The sequence below is a fragment of the Tauraco erythrolophus genome, chromosome 2 (genome assembly GCF_009769465.1).
Source record: "Tauraco erythrolophus isolate bTauEry1 chromosome 2, bTauEry1.pri, whole genome shotgun sequence".
In the NCBI taxonomy this organism is placed as follows: domain Eukaryota; kingdom Metazoa; phylum Chordata; class Aves; order Musophagiformes; family Musophagidae; genus Tauraco; species Tauraco erythrolophus.
The window spans coordinates 99,224,681-99,248,162 of record NC_141466.1 but is presented as its reverse complement, the minus strand read 5'-3'; positions in this window follow the sequence as shown (position 1 = coordinate 99,248,162).

Below are 23,482 nucleotides of genomic sequence, written 5' to 3'. Positions count from 1 at the left end.
TAAGGCTGTCAAGCTTGAGAAGACAAGGAGGCTTGAAAGAAAAGCATGCAAATATGATGGAGGGGACAAATAATAAAAACAATCTCAGAGATATTGCTGGGAATAGTTCATTAAGACAATACAAACGTATGAAGGACCTCAGGTCATAGGAGCAGACAGTTCAAGAGATAAGATGTAGGTGAGCTCACATGCACTCTGTGACTTTGCTAGAGCTAGACCAGGATAGACCATGCATACAACCAGGTGAGATACACTGGAAACAGAGAGAGCATCTTTTGGGTCACACAAAAGCATAGAGTAGTCTTACCATATCCTCACAAAATCTGCCTTTGGAGACAAAATGGGCAACTAAGTTTATAAATAGATGACTATGGAGGCTGGTCAATGGGAAGGACAACTTGAGGGATTAAAATTGTTTCATGGTGCTGGGACACTCACAAACAAGATTGCCTGGATGCATTGCAAAATCAGACCTTCCTGTCCTTTTATATAGCCACTCAGATCAAACATGGAAGATAAAGTATTTTCCCAGCCCTAAAGTAGCTCAAGCTTCAGCTGGTTAAAATGCTTCCCCCAACTTCAGATCATCTATAAAATTTTGCAGTTTAAATAAACAAGTTCTTCCTTGTCTGTCTCTCATATGGGAGATAAAGACCCTTTGGCTGCTTGTTTAAAGTAGAGTTGCAAATATGCCTTTCCTCTGTTGTAGACAGAAGCATTCTTTTAAAATCTTTAGTTTGTGGCCCAGATTCATCCATTTGTGTCCTTGTCAGCCATATTCACTCTTAGAATAGCACAGAGATTCATCTCACTGTGAAGTGTTCCTGAGGAGGACAACTTTATTTTCCCTGAGTGTTACACAATGTCATTGCCAACAGAAACAACCTGAACAGCCTCTATTTCCAGCAGGTGTAATTACTGCTATTTTCCTTCACTGAGCAACACTAACCTTTCCTGGGCTGCCCCTTATAGACGTGCTGTCATTGCTGGTTCGGTCATTTCCAGGAGGGAGTGAACATGAGATTCCAGGGCTCACAGGGACTTTTACTGCCTGGCCTGAGGTTGGGTATCTGATATGTGAAGCTAGAAGTCTTCATGGGCTCAGTTGTGCTGTGTACTTTCTGCTTACTGTGCACTTGCTTGCTTTGCTTTTTGTTGCAGCCGAGTTTCAAACTGGTGTTATAGCAGTGACTCACAGAAACAAGTTATTTGCTCTACAGGTTATCTACAGGTTGGTATTCTGGCCGATGGTGAGGAGTTTCTTCCCCAGTCAGATCAAATTTTTAACACCAGATGCACAGAGGTAGATCTGTTTTAGTTGATCTGGGTTTCTTTTTTAAATATTCTATTAGATGGTGTGCTGCAGAAGCTCCAATGGTTTGTCAAAGAGAGACCAAGGAAGAGAAGATGAGTTTCAGCTATTGCACTGAGAACTAGAAAGCTTTCCAAGACCAATAAGGCTGTGCTGAAAGAGATTATTTGCCCTCGCCTCTTGCCCCAGCCCTCTCTGGTCTCTTGCTGTTCTGGAGTGCAGGAAAATGCTTGTGCTCACCTTTCAGAAAAGCCAGGTATAGGAGTCCCTACAAACACAGCAGGAACTTTTGCTGCCCATTGCCATGGTAGTCCCTCTCTCCCTGTCTGGACTTTGAGACATGAAAAATAGCAATATTTTCTTGGAAGTACTGATAATATCTATAACCCATGCTTTCCTACAGGTGCTGCACGGGCTAGGTAGAATTCATCTTGGTTGAGTCTGTTTTGCAAAACTAGCTCTTCTCTCGTACAAAAACCGAGCAGTGGAACTAGCTCTTCAGGACCTGTTTGTCTGGGCAAGTTGGAACAGGAAGAGTTGCACAAAGGCAGCTTCAGCCCAAGCTGGTCTCAATTTGGAACTGTTTTGCTACAATGGGGCGATCTGGGGGTGTAGCAGTACCTATACCACAGGTGCTTCTGGATGAGGATTGGGGAGCAATGGCAGTACTCCATTTGAGCACTACAGAGAAGATACCCCTTGCCATGAACCCTTGGACTTTAGGAGTGTCTGGCAAAAATGCACCAGGGCTGAGAACTGAGCACAGATGTGGGGGCTTGTTCCCTTTTGTTGTTTTTTTTTTTGTTGCAGATTGTAAAATTGGTCATTGAGTTACTGGGTTCATCTACTCCTGCTTTCAGATAGAGGGTTGTGCAACCCAAAAGCCTGTGGGAGTCTGTACAGGCAGCAGCTCTGCTGCAGCAGTGTGAGGTGTGGGAGACTTAAATGAGAACAGCAGATCTGTGCCAGGGTTTCTCCTTATATGGCTGCTAAATGCCTGTAATGTGTTTCTTGGTATACGACTTACGGTAAGAAGCTTCAGGTGCTGTGTTCTTATGCTGCTGTATATCAAATGCTACTGCTGAGGTTGCACTGAGCTGTGCTGAGTCCAGGAGGTAGCTGGGAGTCATTCAAACGCTGAAGGCTTTGACTAGCCAGCCCTCATATGGTCTGCAAAACTGCTGACAAAAGTCTCTCCCTTGTCAGTGACTGACAAAGGTGGCAAATGTTAACGGTGAAGCCTCGTCCTGCAGCTGGCTGCACATCCCCTGCCAGGGGGGGTCTGCCATCCCTCTCCGTAGCTTGCAGGAGCAAACACAGCAGGGTGCTCCCAGGATGTGGCCCCAGAAGAAATTAAACTTAGCCAAGGACAGACCACTTTTTATGTCAGGCCCCAACTGTTTTTTGTTGCTGTAGCTGAGAACATGAAATAGGGGTGCTCCTCTTCTCCAGGAGGAAACTTAATCTGTGTCTGGACCATGGTGTAACACTGGCTGCCGGTCTGTGAGCAGTACTTGTGCATAATTTGGTTTAACCAGCACCAATTTATGTTTTCAGGGCTTTTTTTTAACCTTTCGAGAACACACTACTACTGGCGATCTTCCACTAGCTCTGCTTCTTTGGGGGCTTAGCTACAGTGAATCATGCTCAGAAAACTGGCCATGTTCTTGATTGCTGAAACATTGCTTTTCTGCAATATGGGATTTTTAAAGTGCAAATATTTGCAGCTTTCCCAAACCCACAAAAATACTGTTTATCAGTGCCCTAGAGATCAATGTTTAAACCAAACAATTTAGTGCAATCAGGAGGGCGTTTTGACTTACGAGAAATACATTTTAAAGGCTTTATAGACATGTTTATACCTACACACACACACACACACACACGCACACACACACATACAAGAGACAGAGACGTAGATGGTTCAGGCAACGATGATACTCTGAAGTCACGTCTTAAAATATACATTTTAAAGTTGTGATAGTACAAGGTTTGAATGGAAGATTACTATGAGTTGACATTTTTATAAATAATGTTTGAGGCCTCAAATAAAACTTATTTGTTTCCTGTCTCAAGTGTCTGCCAAATACTTCTGATTCTTGGGAGTCTAACAAAGTGACAGGCTTCCTCTAACCCTTCAGTAATTCTGATACCACATTGTACTGTTGGATTCACTGTTTTTTTTCGTTTCTCACTCTTATCTGAAACACTGGATTCTCTCTTTCATCTGTTCTTGAGCTTTGCCTATGCTGGGCATTCTTACATCCTTGTTACCCCTGCAAGTTTTGCTATAAATCATAGCTGGAAAGTATCAAAGCTGTCTCAGCATTGGTTTTGAAACAATTGGCTTTTATTCCACGGTACAGCTCGAGTTGCCTTTGTTTTATGTGAAGCTTCCAGGATCTTGTGATGAGGATAGTGCGGTCTCTGGTCTTTTCATACTTGCTAAATTTTAGGTATCTATATGTTATGGGACCATCTTAAGGAAGAAAAAGAGGAGACTGTTGCATGATACATCCAGAAATGAACCCACCTAGGGATATTTACTGAGCACTCACCAATGACCAGCAGCTTCGAAGTTGTAGTAATAAAGCACTGAAAGCATGTTCAAATTACTTCTTAAATTGTTAAGCTAAGAGGAGATTAATTAAAACATCATAAACCATGGTTCTTGAAAAGGAAATGGAGAAAGCTCTAACTTCTTGGTTTTACAGCAAATGTAGTACAGTGAGTTTGTGCTGAAGGCTTCTGACCACAGCAAATTCCCAGAGGAAAGAGTCTTTAAACACAACAACAACAAAATGACAGAAAGAAGGGATTTTCTAGTTTGCATTTTAAAGTAGTCTCCAGAAGTTAATGGTCACATTTAAATCAGATGTTAGTGGAAGAAAGAAATACTGTATGCATGAGCTTGGATGAATGTATAGACTTGTTTGGAAAATGTTCAAGAAAAATACTTTTTTTCTAAAAAAACCCCAAACTTTTACTGGAAATAGAAGATGCTTTAGTGAGAGGTGCATGGACTCCTCCAAGCTCTTTAGAAAAATTGTGGTGTTCGCTAGCTGGAGGTGAGTTAGGTGCTGTCAAATGTAGGCAACATCTGCCATTAAGCTGTGATCTGAAATATTTCTCTTGTATTTGTCCTGTTGCTTTCTCCCATTCTGTAGAATGAAAGCAATTTTATGTAATTCCCCATTTTATGGGGGACTTAGAATCAGGGAAATCACAGTGCAGGACTCGTATTTCATTAACAGCAGTTTTAAAAGTACTTTGTGTACTGTGATAAACTACACATCTCTGCAGAGGCACAGAGGTGTAGAGCAGAAACAGCTGTATAACATCACCCCAACTATCCTGACTTTCTTTTCTGTGTTGTAACGATTATGTGATGTTTGTGATAATGAAATGCAGGTTGTGTATAAAATAAGGTATAAAAGGATAAGTGAAATCTGTATCTATCGCAAAACTAAGCATAGTTTAAACCAGCCTGTAGTTCTCACAGGCTGCAGGTGCAACATCTTAGGTTTAGCGGTGAATGGATTTTTTTTTTTCATTGTTTTTCTGGTCTTGTGGGGTTTTTCTTCTTTTGGGAGAGGTTTTGGGGGGTTTGGGTTGGGTTTTGTTATTGTTTTGGTTTGGGTTTTTTTTCGGCCTTTTTTCCCCCCTCCATAACAGAACTCCTTCCTCAGAAGAAGCATTCTATTCTGGATTTATACAAGACCATTTACCAAATGCACCGGGTTCTCCTCCATGACAACTCTTGTTATTGTTTTAAACCATTTGGCACATTCTCAAACTATGCTATTCAAAATGTAAATAAGTGTAGGATAGGTAGCAGTCTTGCATTTTTCTCAAGGAGAAGAACTGAGTAGAATCAAGATGTTTTGTGATGCCTGATAAAGAAGGTGTATGTATATATCTACTGCAACTCAACAGGGGTGGAAAGAAGCAAAGAGAGGTGAAGGCAGCTGCTTCAGAAAGTTATTCATACATTTTTAAGAGACAAATTGGACTTCTGCCAGAAAAATCAGCTGCTGGAACTATTTTAATCTCTTGTGTTGAACATTTAATCTGTACTTTGAGTATTTCCACTGTTACCTCCTTGAATATGACGTATATTTTACATTTCCTGTTCCTTCTTGCCTTCTATGCAAGTCCAACCAGCTTGTACCTCAGGCCACATCTCTAATAGCAACTTTCAAAAGAGTTGATGAGAAACGACCCGACACAGGGTGGAGGTGGTAAAAACTTTTTAATTCGCTGATTCTTACAGAGTGCTCTGGGAGCTCTGGCTAATGGATGATATGGAAACATCTAGTATTTGTAGACTATTCTTAGCTGATTTTTGGAATATGAGTATGCTTTTGAAAATAAACTTTCAGCTAAGCACGTGTGCCTATTACAATAGGACAGAGCAAGATAACCGCACGGAGTCTCTATGTCACCCTGCTCTTAGGCTGTAAATTCTTTTGTTATGATCAGTTGCTTCTCATAGTTATCATGACGATTCATTTATTAATGACGTTCTCTAATAAGTGTTATTTATGTGTGATACTGTGGACTGAGAACAAGTAATCTCATTCTTTCTAAATCTCTCAGTTTGCTCCTGGTGCGAGATAAACGATTTCAAGGGACATTCAAAGGTTATAGAACAGTTCTAGGCTTTACAGGAACAAAATGTCATGGAAACACCACCTCTCAGCTCCCTCACCAGCAGAAGAGTAAATATTTGATCAGCGCGTACTTTCCATTCAGCTCAGCATCCTTGGGCTGGTTTGGCACATCTGCTCTTTTGGAGAAGTCTTACGTTTGTGATAACAAGCGGGCCTTCCCTAAGTACTTCAGTGAGATTGGTATAGAAAAAAAGCAAGAAAGGGAAGACAAGGAAATAGTTTAATGACATGCATGAAAACATGAAGCCGTTGATCCTCTTGACTCCGCATGTCCTTCCAGTGGACAACAAAGTGGGGCAAGTCATCGTTGCTTTCTCTGATTTCCCTGGATTTTATATAAGAATTAGAGAAATCCCATGTCCTGAGTCTCACAGTTCTTCATGCTTTTAAAACATTTATGGCCTGGGGGCAGCCAAACCCAGAGCTCTTAAGCAGTGTTGTTGTTCCCACATTGGTGCTGTGGCATCTGACCAGCAAAGGTTTACCGGGAGAAGCTGTGAGCTTTGTAGGTCCTCAGCTATGAGATACAGCACAGCAAGAACCACTGAGCTTGAATTTGCTCATTTGCTTTTGAGCACAGCTGCCTGTCAGTCCCAGCAGACAACATCTCGGAACCACAAGAAGCCCCACCACCTTCTGCCTGTGAACTACTCTGAGCTTCCCACTGCCACATCCCAAAGACACAGGACGTGTCTAGTGGGTCCCCACTAAAATCTTTGTGCAGGAGAACAGGAAAGGGAAAAAATGCTGTAAAGCTTCAATGCCAATTCAGCACTATAGAGGGAGGCTGCCTGTAGGTATTCTGCGGGCTCGTCTTGCCAGAAAGCCAAAGGAAACTGAAGCGTAAGTGAGAATCAAGCCAGTCGCCGTTCACCCCAAATATGGGCAAAAACTATACAGGAGCAGCTACTTAGCATGCTATTGCCTCGAAGGAATAGAAAAAGACTTATTCTTTTAAATCTGTGCAGAGAAACTAAATTCCAGGGAAAAAGCACTGATAACAATCCGCTATAAAACGAAGATTAGAGTCCAGACAAAGTAGACTTGTTCTTGTTCTCTAAACAAGAAATTTATTAGCCCACACAACCCATTCAAAAGAGTCTCTGACCAGGTAATTAGAGTCCAAAATTCTGCTTTCAAGATTTTGTCATATATTACTCCTTGTTTGTTTTTTATCATGCAAGCTCAGACACTCCAGTGATAAACTGTTTGCTCTGTGGCCTTGCTGTGGTACATGGAAAACTTTCCATGACTGCATTGCTGTGGAACAGAAATAGCTAGGCATATCCCAAGCAGCTTTTGAAACCCCCCACTTTGGATCCTTATGAAAAGAGGGATTGTTCAGAGGCTCATCAGTGTCCCATACAACTTGTTTGTTTCTCTTTAAATGTGTTATATGAAAGAGCATGAAATGCTGGGAAGAGATTTTATTTCGTGTTCTCTTGATAGCTTTTAGAGGGGCAGAATGCTGTGCAGTTCTTGAGGAAAATTTCTTTCAGGTTTATGCAGGGGGGGATTTTTCCGTTTTTTCCTTCCTTCCCCCTCAATGCTGTACTGTATTGAAGGTTAGAGAGATCTTCCCCATTTTTGAGGAGGTAAAATTATTTTTTTTGTATTATTTCTTCCTGATGTATTGGGAAATGGAGTGTTTAACTGTTTTTTCCTGGAGTTTTCCATAGGCAAAATTCTCTGCTGGTACATAGTGTGTCTTGGTGTCAGTACCTTAGATACAGAGGGATGAGAGGAGAGACATCATTATTTTCTGTCTCAGTCACTAACATTGAAATCAGAGCTCACTGCGTTCCTTCCTTCTCTCCAAAATTTCTTGAGTGACTTCATATGAGTAACCTACCTGCTTCATGCTTCCTTTCCTTCTTGAAGGACACCTTCAGTTCCCACCATCTCCCCCTTATCTATTTCACTGGGATATAACCCGTAGGGCTAAAAAAAATAGCAAGTGGCTATAGCAAATGGATAGCTGACTGCATCAGACTTACTTGAGATTGTATCAGGTTACTCCTTGTTCTCCAGACAGCTAGAGTTGGCACTAAAATAATTGCTCTTGTGGCTTTTATTTTTAAGAAATAATCCTTTGTGTTTTATATGTAAGCGTAAGTATAATCATTACTTAACTTTTTTCCCTCCAGATCATGTTGGAATTCCTCAGGTAGTTTTCGTGGTTTGACAGTTTAATAATCTTTCTGGTTGGGCTGGTTAATCCTAGCTAGGGCATTAAGCTATGTAAGAAATTCTGTTTATCTTTTGAAGCTTTTTCTAATGTTTTTTTTTGGATGAAGCTTGTGACTTAATTTTTTTCCTCTCTACAGATGCATGTTAAGTGAGTTTCAAGAATATATTAGTCTCAGAAGCAAGCTATAGTCAGTAAAAGGGCTTGGGGAAAAACAGGAACCATTCTGTGGTTGGTGAGGAGATGTGGAATTTTGTACCTCCAAGGAGTGGGCATAAAACTCCCGCTGGATTTTGGGTTCTGCAATAACTGATGCTAGTTTTGTAGTAAGTCTATTAACACAAATATTGTCCCCATTAGCTGACTCAGTAGAGAAGAGAATATTTAGACAACTGATGCTAGACAGACTAAACTTCCTTCCCTGCAAATGACTTCATCCAGAAGCATTTGCAGAAAGTGTACGTATTGTTGTTCAAGTTTAACCACTTTCGGAAAAACCTAAAGGCTTGAGCTCCTAGGTCTATCCAAATTACTTCAACATTATTCTTCTATCACTCTTGCCATCTGTTAACCTCATGAAGATGCAAGAACGTTAAATTCCATTGGTCAAACAGGAGAAAGCTCAGCGTAAGATGTTTCTGTATAAGGGACCTCTTTCATTCACTTGTCCACATGGCTGCATTCTCTGCCTCGGTGAAGATCTTTTTAACATAGGACGTATTTTAGAAGATTCTTTTCTCAGTTATCCCTCTGGGTCTCATTTGATCCTAAGCCTGTAACTTCTGCTCTGCCACAAGCAATTAATGTCTGTGTCATATGTCTACTCCCTCACATAAACCTGCACTCATCTGTCATCAAACTTGGACTGTGTACCTGTATTTCAAACACTTCTGAAGCTTGTGAACACCCTGTGGCATGGCAGCATGGCAGTGTAACCCTGGCTTTGGGGCTAGATGGGATTGCACCATAGCTTCTGACACTGAGCTTTTCCATACACAGTGCTCTCAGACAGGGTTTCCAGAAAAAAAACTATATATAGCTTAGTACCAAATCCTTTTCACAATGAACGATGGAAAGTGGAATCCTAAGCTAAATACCCTTAGGAGGAAAAATACTTCAGCACTCCAGAGCTTTTGAATTGGAAAATGGGAGATCTTGTTATGATGGATTCAAGGTTTCCAGCTGTGACATTGTGACCCGCTGTTTCATTTCAGTGATGTCACTTCATAGGATATAAGCAACTTAAAAAGTTTCCCAGGACATCATAATGCTGTTTAATAAACAAATAAACTATGTCTTAAGATTGTGGCTCTGAACCCAGAACAGTTAAAATGTTTTTGACTGTGTACATCTCCTGCTACACTCAGGTTCTGCGAGGCCCTCGGTCAAATCTGGAAAAACATGAAGATGCTGGTCAGGTGTCTTCCTTGTTAGCTCCTGGGAGCCGTACCAGGGGGTTAGAGAAGCTGCATCCAGTTGTTCAAACACACTACTGAAGTTTAAGGCAAATTTGGGGATGTCAAGGACAGAAAAAGAGTTGGAGGATGCAAGACCTCTGCAAGGATGAGGAAAAAACCCTGTCAAACTGACTCTGTCAGGACTTCCGAGTTCTGCATTTGGCAAACAGTTTCCCTGCATGGGAGCTGCAGCAAAAAGCCTCCCTCTGAACTTGATCGTGCCTGATGAAGACAAATAAAGTAAAGCAGGAAAAGGAATTGATTTCAGATTGTAAATAAGCTTTATGTACGCATCTTGTGCTTTTCCAGAGGAGATGACACATGTTGCTTTTTGGAGAGTGGATGGATTTCTAGGAAATGCTTGTTGGTATGGCTCTGTGCAGTGTTTAGCTGGTGGCACTAGTGCACTGCACAGCCGGACTCCCTTAGGAGCTGCTGGCAGCTGTTTTGCAGACACTTGGAATTAATGTGAACTGTCCAGGTAAAAGGCAATGATAACCAAGGCCATCTGTGTACCTGAGAGTCATGCTGTTAGGATGGTATTTAGGCTGACACTTGGTTTGAGTTAATTTCTTCCCCCTTTGCCTAGAATCAGAAAGGTGGCAAGAAAGGATAGAAACGATGTGGCTGGTTGTAATGTTTCATGGACAGGAAAATGAAGAGCTGAAATCGAGTTTTTTTTAGTTTGCTTTCTTAAGAGCAGGTTGCATTTCTGGAGGTAGTTAAAGGCTGGTGAAGAAGTGAAGGGCAAGCACAGGGAGCAGAGGGCTGTTATGGTGAGGATCTCTGTTTAATGACGTTTCTCCCTGCCATCAAAGAGGGCAGACTCCAATCTCTCATGCAATATTTAACCTTGCCTTTCTCACAGCACCCCAAAACTGAGCCACTTCCATAGCCGTCACTTGTTTAAGTATGTCCCACAAAACACTTTCCTTTTGCCCCCTACACGTAAAGAGCAAAGAGCAGTGATTTTTGAGAACGCTCCAGGTGAGTATGGAAGAATGTCTACAAAAAGCAGTACTAGTGAGGAAGGGGGAGCTATTTTAATAACTTATTAATAACTTTTTTTTTTTGACAAATTGAACAGACAGGTAGGACAATTTCAGAAGTGAGAACCTACAACTTACTTGAAAGAGGGCAGAGTTTTAAGCGGAAGAAATGGATTGTCTGGTTAGAAAATCCTAAGCCATGTAGCCAAGACACCTGAGAAACATCAGAGTCTGTATGTTGTACAGATAGTGGAAAATCACCAGCACGTTCTAGAGCAATGCCGCAGCTCCAGAGCGAGTCCAGGATTTGGGGCCGGTGGGATGGGGGTGGGGTTGAGGGATGCTAGTTAACCTTGGATGAAATTATAACTGAATGTGCTGCAGATTTTCTGCAACAGAAACTGATTGTATCTTGTGTGTAGATAAAAGTGATGGTCAGAAACGTTTCTCTTCTGGTGAAGTTTTTGCCTGGAGCTGTAATTTACTGCAAATCAGGGAAGTAATTTTTTTTCCACTAAAGATTACAAGTTAGAAGAAATATAGAGACGATTTTATAGTAGGATACATTTTCAGGGCTGTAACCATGGAGTCATACGCTCTGGTGCTGTCACGATTAACCTCTTCACTGCTGTCAGAAAGCACATGTACTCCAGCAACATATTTCTCCTGACAATACTCCACCTTTTAGGGACTACCACTCTGATTCTCTGTCTCATTCACATGCTGAAAATCAGCTGGAGCATCCTGCAGGGAAATGCTTCGTATAAGGGGCTTTTTAAGGCCTTCTGGGCCATGTGATTATTTGTGTACTTCACTTCTTTGCAGCCCACCATGGAAAGGAAAAGGGATACCAGAGGAGGCATAATAAATAATATTAACAAAAGTTTAGAAAGGGTGGTACACTTCAGGAGTTATCCCCATCTCCAATAGCTAGAGATTGGATTAAGATTTAAAGTATGTGGGATAGGGAGGGTGACCTTCTCTCACACTTGCCTACTGGCAGTTTCATTAAATTTTTGTTAATTTATTTGTTAATCCATACAATGAAGTGCTAAAGGAGAAGGGTTTTCTTTTCAAACACTTTTGAATGCCTTTTGATTCTCTCTGCTGGATTCAGAGATTCAGACAGTGCTTTTGTCTATCCAGTTTAAAGCCTAGTTGTGTTTCTAAATTCAGTGAAATTATAGACGTGACCTGGATAGAGGCCTGTCTAAATGTGAAAAAAATTTGGCCCAGAGACTGCAAAATCTGCTGCACTTATTTTCAGCTGACTGTATTCTGAGGTACCACATATGCATGGCTGTATATGTATCAGCACACAAATGTGCCTTTTTATGACTCTCAGCGAACAACTTTGCATTCTTGCTTACCAAGCTTGGAGTTGCTGTGGAAGGGTCACTGAACTGAAAAAAAAAACAACAGAATTACTCAGACTTTTATTTACTGATTGCCAGCTGATACAATGCAGTTCATTCAATCCCAGGCTAATAAAGTCTTGAAGAAACATTGCTATGAACAAGTTCTGACCTAAAGTGTTTTCTCATTTCGTTTAAGCTTTCATAAAGTACTGTTCAAAGGACATTCTAATGGAAATAAAGCATTAAGACTTAATCCCTAGTGGAAGTTACCCAAACAAAACATTTAGTAGAAGCACCAATTGCAAACTGCTTTCACTTACGGGCCAAGATCAGAGGAACTTTTCAGGATTTGAGTTTCACCTCACTCTGGGAATGACATTTTCTGATATTTAAAATGAACTGCTCTATAATAAAACAGCAAAAACTAGAAACACTCCAAAAAGAAGAGGAAATACTTTTTCCTCCCTAATACTATTTCAGGGCAAATTCACCTGTGTTTTCCTTCCTTTCTTTCATGTAGAATGAGAGGGCTCCTTCTCATCATCGTATTTTGCACCACGTAAGGAGACAGCAGTTGCTGTTACACTGGCAGAAGTGCACAGGGTGGAGGAGAAGCCCTTTTGGTCCTCCATGACCATTTTGTAAAACACAGTCAGTAAATCCAATTAAATGTAGCCCTGAAATTGCAGAAGCATTCACTTACCAAAATGATTGTAACACTCCTGACTAAAGATCAAGTTTTCTGCTTATAAGCACATTTTACTGTGGTGATACGTTCAGACAAACAGCTGAGTTTATATTTCCATGTAACATTTCTGCATTTGTCAAAGATTATGAGGCTTCTTTCTATTTTTGTGGGCTTGCAAGAGCATGGCCTCTTCTCCTGAAGATGGGCAGTACTGCCAACACTTACACTTAGTCTCTTTACTTATACCCCACTTTGGGTGAAGAAGGGTTACAGCTGCAGCTAATTTGAAAGGTTAGGCTTGGGTGACACTGACGCGCTTGTCCTTTCAGAAAATACCAGCTTTCACTGGCAAAATCTTAAGTCACATCTAGGCCTGCATTATATTGCCATTGTCCCTTTGCTATATGTTTCTAATCTAACTGCAGATTGTAAAAAGCTTACAGCTGGAGCAACTTTGGCTTAAAAGAGGAAGATCTGGGAGTCTGCAGTTGATACATACAACTTGCTCTGGAAAGGTCCTTAAAAAATGGGACTTTTTTTGCCTTTTTTCTTCCCTAGTGTTTAGTGCTAATGAAGGCAAGAAAATAAGATGCTGGGAGAGTCTAGGGTTTTTTATCTGCATATCTTTAGGGTTTCTAGAATAGATTATTTTTCTTTTAAATGCTGCTCTAAAAATATCCCCTGGTTTTGTTCATTCTGGAGCCCACAGAACAACGTGAAGAGATATTTCTTACTTAAACCTGTACATAGAATTATTTTATACATAAAAATAAGTCTTTTTATATTGCCAGAGTTCAATCGTAATGCCATGTGCCCACCAGTCATTCCATTCCAAAAACTAATCATGCTTTTCCTTTGAACTCAAGTTCTGGGTGACTGTTTTTTCCTGCCCCCTGAAGCTGACCCTCAGAGTACAGCATGCCATCATCTTGCGATGTATCATGCTGCAGAGCTTGGGATGGAGTTAAATGTTATGTTGGTCAGTGAATAAACCAAGCTTTTCCCAACAATTATTTTTTCCCTCTGGTAATCGCTAGTGACTTTAGAAAAACAAAGTGTGTTTGGATTCAAAAGACCAGCTCTCAGAGGAGTTAATGTAATGGCCATGTTGCAGATGGCCAAGTGTTCTTTCCTAGTTTAGTCCTTGCTTAACTGCTTTCTTCAAAGCCGAGTACACTTGGATGTATTCTTTGGTATTTGAATGTTAGGAAATGGAAAATTAAAAATAATAATGGAGGAAATTCCCATCTGGGAAATCTGTTGTGTATTCAAAGCACCTTTAGTTGCAAGCTTGCACTTTGTGGCCTTGACACATATTGTACCTAGAGATCAAGCTTTGATTTGAGCTTTCCCAAGGTTTTTAGTGAGGGGGTGGAGGGCTTGGAAGGGGATTAACTCATCTAACTTCATCTCTCTCAGTAGTTCTGGTGCCTGGTCCATGTTCAGATGTTCCTTTTTCACAGGAAAGGAAACACAGAGCTTGCCTTGACTCTAGATTCAAGCCCAAGACCAGGATTATCCCTTTGACTCCTGTGCAGAAAATAACCATAGCAGCGAGCAGAGGTGAGAAAGGGATGATCCGCTGCCTTGTCTTTTAACCGACCATCGGAAATGGTCTGTGACTTGGCGAAATGCATGAAAAGAGTCTGTGGAAAAATCAGTGGTATGAGAGTTAGGTGAAACTTTCATGATAAAGTAAGAAAGTTATTCAGCTCTCTTCTGGCATAGATGAAATAACAAGCATCACTGTCGAAATTAGGAGTCTCACAGAAAGCCCAATGACATTGCAAGCTGTGCAGGCAGTTTCTGAGCAGCCAAACAAAAACCAAAGCTGGTGCTGATCTTCCTATGGAAGTGCAGGGCTGGGAGAGCAGCAGCCAAGGTAACATAATGCAGATTTATTTGAAGCATGAAACCAAGAGAGAAGGAGCTCTTGGGGTTCAGCTACTAGCTGGAAGGAGGCTTGGCATCATGAGCAAGGGAAGTGCTTCCTCTAGTGCTCAGTAGTGTTTTGCTTGTGTATTTTGTAAATAAATGTGAATGTTGGAAAGAGGAAATTACTAGTGGTATTTAGTTTGTGCAGGGGCAGGGTAGCAATAAAAGCCTCTCTCTGGCTAATTAACAGGACAGGTAGTGGGGTATGTTTGAAGTACGCTCATCTCACGAGCCAGGTGTCCAAGAAGATGTTCTGCTTTCCTAGCTTCCCAGATGGGTAGTGTTATAGTTCGTGCTATAACCAAACAAACCTTTAGCAAAAGTTATAGCAGATCACTTTTCATAGTCACTTGTCTGCAGATCATGAAGAGCTAGGTGTCTGAGTTCACTTGGAAATGATCCTAATGTTTTACTTCTCTCCCCTGTGATGCCATGCAATCCAGAAGCAGGCCATAATTCAAATTTAAGAAGCAGCTAAAACCCTAGCTCTGGTTCTTCTCAACTTTAAGTTCATTTTCTTTAATAATTCTTTGACAAACCCTTCACTTGCTGGAGGCCAAAAACTTACACTTTTCCCCGAGACTATCCTGAGCATGCACATATGTTTGAAGCTAATGAAATTTTTGCAGGAAACATATCATGTCAATTTTATATAGTTTTATACTTAAATTAAAAAAAAATTACTAAAAATAAATTGTGAAATTAATCTTGTCCTTACTTTTGTACCGCTAGTCATGGCTACAAGCTTCCTGGTGGTATTCGGCAGCCGTGAAAGTGTGCGGGCAGTGCAGCTGGCAGGCCAATTTTCAATGCAGTGAGTGTTCTGCTGTTTCTTTGTCATTCACTTGTGCTTTGTCACTCACTTGTGTTGAATTTGGCAGTTTTAAACTTCCTTTCTGAAGATGTCACTAGAGTTTTGCCTTTGTGTTTCTGTAAATTCCTACGACCTTCAGTTTTTCTGTTTCTCCTGCTCTTCAGGTCTTCTCCGTTATCAGGTGCTTGTTTGATCTGTGCCTTCACACTCCAGAAGGTCTTATTTGAGTTTATAAGATCTTTGAGACCAGACACTTTGCCTTTCACCTCCCTCACAACTGTTGAAAATGGACTTGAACCTTCTCCTTGATCCTTTCAAGACACAAATCGTGTCCTCCACTGGAACAAACCCATACAACTTCTCCAAACTAAATGCTTCATCTGACGTAAAGTGGTGCCAATCTAACTTTCCCTTTTCCTGAAATGATCTTGCAGAGCTTTTCTCAGGGTTCTTGGGCTTCTGGGAGGCGGGTGCTGCTGTTGTTTTTCCAGTTGCGTGGCTCCAATGACGCTGTTCCCTCCTTCGACCCGGATCACCACAACCTGCTTGCCAAACCTCAAGCGGAGGCGTCGAATGTCCGTCCAGAGGCCACTGCAGAAAGCTGGCTGGTTTGTTGTTGGGTTTGGGGTTTTGTTTCTGGACAGGGGTGTCTTTTTGGAGCTGGAGTAAATATGTTCCCTTCATATTAATAAAAAATTGCCCTTGTTTCTAGGGGTTGTCACCTTTTGCACACATTGTATTAAACACCATGAACGCTCTAGGGCTGTCTCAGAAAATGTATTGATCTATTTCTCTGACTTACAAAAGTCCTACTGCTGCTATCCGACCTAGAGCTTTGGGTGTGCCCTCTACCAGTGTCACGCCATTGTGTCTGCTGACTGTCAAAGCATTTAACAGTATCCCAATACTGGGGTTTGGGGAGTTTTTTGCTTTTTTTTTTATCTTGAAACAAGTGTACATTTCCTTCTTCTGTATGCAAATGTATGACTTATCTGTATGCAAAACAACCCTCCTGGTTGTTTTGCATGCAAAATTATGTGAGTTTTTCCCTCTCAATTTACATGCAACCACAAGTATCTGTTGATGTAGAAATATTGAGAAAGTTAATTCCTTATTGCAGGGTAGTATTGTACTTCTGCAATACCTACAACTTGCGAAATAAGCCATTGACCTAGCGTGCTAATTCCACCACTTGATTGAAGAAAGTGGCACAGAATACAACACGGATCTCTCAAGCCCTGTGGCAGGGCAGGAGCAGCACAACCACCATCCTCTGCAGTGAACTGCCTGGCTTGTACTTGCTGCTGGGTCTTTGAAACAAGTACGAACACAGGAGGAAAAAGGGAAGTATATGATGGTTAATCAAATGTTTGGATGCCCGTGAGCAACCAGCGTGAAGTAGCAGTAAAAGTCTAATGCACTTTTAGGACACACTGAGAGAGTTATTTTTGGTAGTTATCCAAGCCATTGTATGTGGCAATGACAAAGTTTCATGCACAGCTGAGATCACCTAGCTTTAAAAAAGCTTAATGTGAATTCAAAAAGGTGCAGATGAGGATTAATAGGTTGGTTAGAAGAATGAGATGGATTAAACATTTCCCTGTTACTCCTTACAAAGAGATAAAAATGCCTTGATTTGTTTAGCTTGGCGGGCAGACACTTCTAAAGGGACAGGAGAACTATTTGTAAATGGATTGGAAGGTTATGTATGAAGGATGGAAAAATCCTATATGAGAGGATAATATTACCTCCAGATCAAGTGTTTATTATCTGATTATGAATACATTTAGGCCGGAAAGTAGAAGGCTCCTGAACACTCACAGTGTGCAGATCCAGACAGGACCGGAGGGAGTAAGGAGTTTAAATTGTTGGGAGATTGAGCATGATAAGCCCAATGGAAGGGATTGTGTAACTAATTTGGAGAATTCCTGAAGATAAGAATCCATGTGTATCTGCTAGGTTCAAAAGGAAACGGGATCACTGCTTGCACTGTATTTATTTTTTTGATAATCCTATGCTAAGGCTTCTACCCCTTTCTTGTAGGGATCAGCAAAGATTTGTCCTCCTCAAACTATTTAATAAACTTTAACAGATTTCTTGCTTATTGCAGGGATCTAGCACATCAGCGGTGCCTTCAGTCTCTCTTTTGCTGTCTGCTGACTGCAGCTGTTTCATCTGCACTGTTACTTAGGTCCTTGTTTGGTTAAGAATATTGGGCAGGTATTGCGTGGAAGTGGGCACCTGGCCATTTGTCCCATGCTTTCCTGAGCCTGCATCCCAGTTCTCTACTCTTGCTAAAGGGAGAGCTGCTGATTTATTTTTCCCTCAAAAGATGCTGGTAATCCAGTAGTGTTCCCCCACTCTCTGTTTATACAGACAGTTTGTGTCTTTAAAGACTATTTATTTTTTAGTTTTGAACATTTCATGAGACACATCACTGTTTACTCAAGCAAAGGCCTGGAGTACAACTGAGTCGTTGTCACACTGTACTGATTGAACCCAAATTTATTTTGCCTCAGCTATTCCTCCTTTCCGGTGCCTTAAAAAAAAAAAAAAAATCATGGGAGAGGAGCACTCTCTGGATTCCTTAAATATTCTTTGTGCCCCAGTGTTATGGCACAGCTCTGTATGTAGCTGTAATGACATTGGAAGTGATCCTCCTCCCCAGGATACACAGGCAAGGAACAGAGTTGTTTACTTTTCTCCTTTTTGACATTTGCACAAGTGAAATAGCCATGAAACTTCAGAAGGTACCAGTCATACCTTTATCTACTGCCTTACTTTGCTCAATAGTGTGTAGTTAATTTCTTTTTTCTGTAGAGATTTGTATTTAAAAGCACTTGCTTTATAGCCAGCTACTGTGTATGCTTGAAGCTGAGGAACAAAAACACACGGCCAGTTACAAGGTCTCGCCGCTGTACTTTTCCTTGCAATCTTTAATAAATTCAAACCATTGTTATTGTGCATAGAACCCAGCAAGGCTATAATCACCATTAAAGAGGGTGGTTAGTGTATGTTTAGTTTGGTTTTCACTATTTTAGGGCAGACAGGAAAAATATTTATGTAATTTTTTTTAGGACAGGACTAATCTTTTCTGTTTACATTTGTGGAGCCAGCACAGCCAGGTCCATGCAGTGGCTGGGACTCCAGTACCACAATACACGAGCACTTGTGTTCTTACTTTTCTCGTCCCTCATCCCACTGATCAGTGCATAGTGAGTTTCATCTGAGTGAGTGCAATGTCTATCTAAATAATTAGGAACCATTGCAGTAGAAAGAAACTATTTTTCTTCTGAGCAGCAGAAATCTAGTTCCCCCAAGTCTTGCACCCTACATCCCAACTTTCTGTCAGTAAAAATAAATAAATAAATTTTAAAAACCCCTCCAGATTTAACAGTTGTGCCTCTTCTGAGCCCTCCACCAATATGTTTCTTCCTCTTTCAGAGATCGCTGCCTTTCTGTTCCCTGCATACATACTCTTATCTTCCTCCAAACTACTGCATGGCAAAAAGCAGCGTGTGTGATGCCTTGTTCTGAGCTGTACGTGTCCTCCCTGACCCGCCTCAGCAGGGACTTGCTGATGCCCTGCTGCAGCCTTTCCCTCAACAGGGCCATTTGCTGCTATCTTCTCTCTTCATGCAGAGTTCCTGCAGCACTGTAGGAATTTGAGATCTCCTCAATCTGTCCATTGAATGTGACTAAAATTGCCTGTCGTGTTCAGAAGCCATTAGGAAATGTAAAGCTGGACAGATATAAAGCACTATTGTATAAAGTCCATTTCATCAGCAAAGCACCCTAAGGAGACTGGATTTCCATTGTAAATACATACAGACAGAAATGTATTCCTGCCCAGATATATAACATCAGCTCTGAAGATGTGTTGTTACATGCATTCTGCAAATAGATAATGGGAGGGGGAGAGGGAGGAAGGAGACGGATGTTTGTACTGTCTCATGGCAGGTAATAATGTTATAGCACACCTGGGTGCTGCTGACCTTCTTTCTCATGCAAGTGCTAATGGTATATTTTGTGGTTAAAAAAAAAAGAACAAGAAAAAAGAAAAAAGCTTGGAAACCCAGTATCCAAAGGGTTTCAAAACTTTATTGTATGTGCCAAATATTTCCAGCTGTTGTTGCCTTCCACTTATTTCCCACAGCATCTTGGCCTGGGTCTGCTACTGATCTTTCTTTGTTGATGGCATAAGATGTTAGCTGAGCCAATGTTTATGCTGCTCAGAAGGATATTCCTCAAGCCTTACTTCATTAATGATTTTGAAGCTTGTTAACCTGTTTATCTTCAAAGGATGGAAGCTTTTAATGCTAAATAATTTGGACAGCATTTATATAGATTTTGATGATGAGTACAATGGGATATTAGACTCCAGTCTGTGTTATAAACTAGGAGACATCACACATACTTCAGTTGCTTCTCACCAAGAGGAGATTAGACTCCATACATGGGTGTCTTAAGCAGCATTACATCTGCTAGCTCCAACCCATTGAGTGTTTCTAATGTACAGCTTCTCCAAAACAAAACAATTGCTAAGATATTTGATGGTGGAAAATTTGGGGATGGTTTACTAGGGCTTCTCTGATCATCCATTAATTGCCTTGTGATATAGCATAATCTCGTGAGTGGTTTAATTTAAATCTAAAGCAACAGGGGATATCTTGGGTACTGTGGGATCAGCTGCTTTTTATCATGAGACTTCATAAAGTTGTATATGCAAAGCAGTTGCAAAGTTTAACTGTTTTCATTTCCTTATGTACCAGCCTACAGTGCTTTCTTAAAGAGTTGATGTCAAGCTACTCTAGTAACTCAAAACCACAGTTTGGTTGATTGACTGCTTTTTGTTGTTGTTTTGGCTTTCAAACATTCATTAGAATGGAAGGAATTTTTTGCTTTAATTTTGTTTTCCACCATTCAATTGGTGCCGCTTGCATTTTACATTTCTTTTTGTTTTGGTGATGAAAACATCCTACTAGGTTGTTAATTGTTGTAAACATTTACTTAGCACTTCACAGTCGCTAATGAATTAATCTCCCTAATGCTAGGTGAGTGTTCTATGTATTTTAGAGCTCAGGAGTGTGGAGGAGACATACCTAAGGCCATAAAGTGTGTCAGTAGTGTAGGTGAGGATTTAATTTGAGAACCTTTCTGTGACTCACTGTAGTTAATGTGCTAGTAGTGTCAGTCTGTGGGTTTTGTGTATGAGCCAGGATTTGCAGTATTATAGAGATTACATCTTTCTTATTGTTCTAAAGCAGCTCTTTCAGGTTGTGTTCATTTTCCTTTGAGAAGTGGATATTTTTGAAACTTTGCTTCTACATAGCTGAAATGTTAACTTTACTTGAAAGGAAGCCCGATTTACAGATAAAGCAAAACGTTAACTGTTTCAATATCGACCCTAGAAGTTAGCCTCCAAAGGTGAAAATCCCCATCTCCCCCTTCCACTGACTGGGCATGGAGAGACCACCTGTTCTCTTTTCCACTTGCCGGTCTGCAGGGACCCTGGTAACCAACTTGTGTTGCTGAACCCCAGAGATGCTCCCCGCTCTTGCACAGCAGAGCTATGGGTAGCACAGCCAGGAGGGATCCGACATCTCATCCCGTGTGTGATAACACCTCAGATGGAATGGACCCTGAGCTGAGCAGCCTCTTGGAGCCAGCACAGGCAGGCGCTGCTTTGCCCAAACAGCCTTTTTGCACCCAGACTCATAAACGTACCACCCTGCTTTTTCTGGGAAGATGAGGAAAAATACCTTTCATTTTTTCTAAAAATGACAGAAACTTCACCCAGAAAAGGTATCACTTGCTTTTTTACCAGCAGCTCGCAGCTGGTAGAACAGAACACAAGGCTCCGTCGTAGCACCGGGTTATTCAAGTTGTAGCAGGAGCAATTCACTGGGAGATAAGGTGCTTTTATTTCATGTTTGCATTCAACAGTTGTCTTTCTGTTATTTTAAGCTTCCTGACCTGGAAATACTGCTGGGTCTATATTCATAGCCTGGAATACTTAAGTACAATTAAATTTGGCGATGGGTTTTGAGTATTTTTAAACAAATACACTTGAGATTGCTTCAGTCGCTCCAGAATTCTAAGCAGAATTAAAAATTTGCTGAAAGAGATATATGGAGTGGGGAGGGGGAAATAATTTTCCAATCATGTATTACTTTTTCCTCCATTTTTCCCTCACCACCTTTCCCAGATGTTGCTAAGTGAAACTTAGAGCTCAAAAATCTAGAGGTCGGTTTTTGTAGCTGAACGTGTTGTTTAAAGGCTACTCATTTGAGTGAAGTAACAATGCCAACTAGTGGTCAGTAGAGAAGAGACTTGGTATTCTGGCAAAACCCCCCCACCCATTTTGATAAAAATACATGTAAATCATAACAGCTTTTATGCCAATCTCACTAGTCAGCTTTCTGATAGGCTAAAGATTGTATTTATTGATTTTTTTAATAAGAGATTTCGATTAGTATCATAACAAGTATATCATCATATTAATGACACGTTGTCCTTTGACCATGCATTAATACACTATTATGTTTTTCTTTTTTTTTTTCAAAATTAATTTATCCCACTCATAATTTGATCACCTGTGCTAATGGTACCAAAATCAAACAAAGAATTATGTATCATCTTCATCCTGTTTCACAATAGTATCTGGGTTCTCCTTTCCTAAACTATAGATGCACAGTGGAGCTTGATTAACTCACTCTGGCTCTAGTTTGAAAGTTCATGGTTATTCTAACAAGGGATATTCTTCCAACATCACTGAAACCTTTTTCCTTTCCCCTCCCTCCCTCAGTTTTAGTTTTGAATGTATACTACCATATCAGAGCTCATGAGGTGCTGTGCCACAAGTTGCTTTTTTTCCTCATGTTGCTTAAGGACTCTTCTTGTATCAATATATTTAGGTTTTGGTATGCATATATAAATATTATTGCCTATAATCTGGAAACCAGTATCTAAATATAAATATCATCTTCATGTATTAAAGAGATAAGATAAGCAGCTATTTTGGGGGTTATTTTAAGTGTCATGGATTTTTTGCTGTCAAACTGTATCCTTCCTATAGTGTTCATCTAGCACTCAGTTTTTTTGGAAAAGTCATGTGCTGATTAACAATTTCACTAGATGATACAGGGAAAGGCACAGATCAGGAACACAGCTCTCCGAGTTTTACAAACTGGTTAAAATTAGGGTATCTTTTTACTCTGTGTCAGGTAGATGTTTTCAGTGTCTGCAATCTGTAGGTGCTGTTCTTCAGGATCTACAGTTCTTTTGATGCGCAGGTTTTCTAGCGGTAGTCCAATGCTGGGGTAGCCTATTTTTGGGGTTGCACTATGGGAGACATTCCTTGGAGTTTCTCCTAGGAATTGGCCTGACTCCCTACCTGCCTGACTTTCAAAAGAAAGCTTTCCACGTGTTATCACACTTATAATTATTAATTTTGTATTCCTAATAACTTTGAGCATATCTGTGCTAGTCATCATGTTTTATGGCTTCTGCAAATAACAGTGACCTTGTATGTTCTGTGAAGTCAGCTAGTTTGTGTGTGCTTCTTATTCTTTATAAATACAAGAGTTACTTGTATTTTATTGTATCCAAAGGCTAGCCCAATTCACTTCTCTGATGCTTAGTGAACTTTGGATCGACACCTTGGTTCATGTGCTTAACTGTGATGCTGAGATTAGGAGCTCTGATTCCATTTGGGCAACAGAAAAATGTTGACCACACTTAAAGGAAATGTTTTGGGGGCTAGTTTTGATTTGCACTAAAGCTTCAAATCCTTCTTCCCCTTTCGGCAGGCTTTGGCAAACGCTGTCCTCTTCCACCATGGAATAACTGGGACAGAAAACTCCCCCTTTCTTCCTGCAGCATTAGGAATTGGAGCCTGCTCTCTGTGGCTATGAAGTTGTACAGTTAACTGTTTATGGCACTGCTGAGTGTCAGCTTTGTACAAGTATCCTTATCCAGTGTGGTCCCTCTGCTTTACTTTCACCTCCTTGACAGATAAATAGTGAGCTTCGGCATTCCGTGTTTCAGACCGCCATATACTCCGAGG